Below are 2,733 nucleotides of genomic sequence, written 5' to 3' on the forward strand. Positions count from 1 at the left end.
CCCCGGTCCTCCCAGACCCCGGTCCCCACAGACTCAAAACCACCCAGACCCCGGTCCCCGCAGACTCCGGTCCTCCCAGACCCCGGTCCTCCCAGACCCCGGTCCCCGCAGACCCCGGTCCTCCCAGACCCCGGTCCCCGCAGATCCCGGGACTTGGCTCATACCAAGAGGGACTGGGGCTCAGTACCTGCACCCTCAGGTCCCACTTTCAGGGACCCTCCTACAGCTCTGTCACCAGAGGCGGGGGCACTGGGAGCCAGGAGGGGCTGGGAGGACCCTGGTTCTGATTTTGATGATGGTTCCGCTGATGTCCTCAGTTGGGGCCAAGCAGGAGGGGCCGTGGGGATGGTTGGGGCTCTGGTTGTCCGAGGTCAACCAAGGAACGTTCGCTCCCTCACCGGGACCCCTGGCTGCACCGAATCCAAGCCGCATCCCACCTGCTGCTATGGAGTCTCACCCGCATCCCATCCGCTCCTTACGGAGGCGCAGTCCAGTCGGAGGCGCAGTCCAGTCGCCGCGGCCCAGGAGTGTCTGTCAGCTGCCAGGGCGCAGGGCTGACCAGCACCACTCCTGTTGGGAGGACGATGTGAGACGTTTGCGTGGACTGGCCACAGGGCTGCCCAGTGGTGGCTGGCCTGTGCGGCGGCAGGTGCAGGAGAGACAGGAAGTGGGTTATCCAGGAGCCCGTCAGCAGCAGTGCCCACAGACAGCCCCCCTTCCAGGTGTCCCGAGCCCCCGCACGCCCTACGTCCTGTCCCTCTGCTCCTCACTCCCCCGCCAGGCCGCTTGGAGCAGGGGTGGGCGGGCTGTTCAAACCCCTGGGTCCCCAGGCTGGCCCGCTGCTGGGACACGCACAGGGGTGAGCTGTCAGTCCCGCAGGGCACACACCTGTGGGGGTGCCTGTCCCGTGCAGCACGGCGGTGCCCGGGTTCCTCGGCCCTGGCACTGCCCCCCGTGGCCCTCCCCACCCCTTGCTCAGTTTCCCCTTCTCTCTCCCGGGGTTTTGATTTCAGTTCTGAGGTGGCACCGGTCCAGGCGCTGTGGTTCCGCGGTTCTGTTTCCCAGGGACGGAGCCAAGTTGCTGTCTGCCTCCCCGGAGCCTGGGTTCATGAACGACACAGAGAGCCCGGGGCCAGGCAGCAGAGGGGGGGCTGGGCGCTGGGGCCACTCGCCCTGGGCTGCCCTCGCCTCGGGAGACAGACTGACAGACAGACAGACCCCCTTTGTGTGCTGGACAAATCTCTGTGGGTCCTCTGTTCTGGGGACTCGGCTGCCACCACCAGGCACCAGCCCAGCCGGAGGATTGGCCACAGCCTCCCCGGGCCTGGCTCCTCTCGGACAGGAGGCCGGCTTCTCTCTGGGGGCTCCGGCCCCTGGCCCAGGCCAGAAGGGCAGGGAGAGACTGCAGGTCCGAGGCCGGGCCTGGCTGCTGGGACGGGAGAGGAGGGGCAGCTGGGGTGCTCAGCCCAGGCGGGAGGGAGGCCCTGGGGTGTGGACAGGCATGGACAGGCGGGGTCAGCAGATGGGCCCCGCCTGGGGCGGAGGGGCAGAGGGGCTGTGGGCCCAGGGCAGTGGTTTGGAGAGCACCGTACAGCCCTGCTAGGAGCCGGTCTGCTCCATCCGTCACCCTGTACACCGGCCTGCGCCCGGGGAGGTGGCCTTCCCACCACAGCTGGCAGCTCGGCACCCTGGGGACCGGACGCTCGCTGCTGCCAGCGCTCGAAACCCTTCGCAGAAACCCCTTCACGTCCCCTTTAGTCCCCACCCCGCTCCCAGGGGTAGACGCGGTCCCGGCTTTATCCTCAAAGCCTCCTCTTCTGGAAATTTCTAGGCACAGAAAAAATAACATTGCCCCCTCCCCCCGTCTCGCCTCCGGTGCCCCCTTCACACCTTCGGCTTTTCCAAGTCAGCTGAGTGTGTGACCTTGGGCCGACATTTGTCCTGGCTGGACCCAGCCATGTCTCGGGAGCCTGTCGATTCCAGAAATTCCGGAGGGTTTTGAAGGCTGGACTGTTCCCACATGTCATCTGGAGGCTGCACGACTTCATTGATGCTCGAGAGGATGGATTAATCTCGACTTCATCGATGCTCGATGCTCGAGAGGATGGATTATTGGCTTCTTTGCCGGAGTCACCGAGCACGGCTGGCCCTGCACTGGGACCGGGAGACGAAGAGGAGTCAGGCCTGTCCCGTGTGCGGTGCAGGGGCGGAGGCAGACCCTGAGCACCCGCGGCCACACCACGTGCTTTGTGAGGGGGTCCCGCAGGCACTTGGGGGAGGCCAGGGGGAGGGCCACGGCTGAGGCCGCTCCAGGGAGGAAGGAGGGGAGAGAAGGCAGCTGCCAACGGTGTGCATGGGGGGTGAGGGCAGGGATCAAGGAAGCTCAGAGGGGGGCCTTTCGACCTGCGTCCTGAAGGCTGAGAGTTCCCGGCCGAGAAGAGAGAAAGGGACGTCTACACAGAAGAACCGATGGTGGAAGGCTCAGCCGCCCCCCCCCCCCACTCCGATCTTCCCGCCCACGCAGGAGCTGCCCGGCATTTTTTGCTCTTGGGCCTTGTGCTCGGGGTCCTCCTGGGCTTTGCTTTGGCCTAGGGGACCTGGGAGTCTTTGGTGTGGCCCTTTCCAGGGTGGGAGGGACTGACAAAGGCAGGGTTCAGGGGGCCGGGTATGGGCTACCCTGTGGTCAGGGCTGCACTGAGCACTAGCCAGTGAGGCAGTATTTCAGGAGCTGGG

This window comes from Myotis lucifugus, unplaced genomic scaffold (genome assembly GCF_000147115.1).
Source record: "Myotis lucifugus unplaced genomic scaffold, Myoluc2.0 scaffold_1053, whole genome shotgun sequence".
NCBI classification, from domain to species: domain Eukaryota; kingdom Metazoa; phylum Chordata; class Mammalia; order Chiroptera; family Vespertilionidae; genus Myotis; species Myotis lucifugus.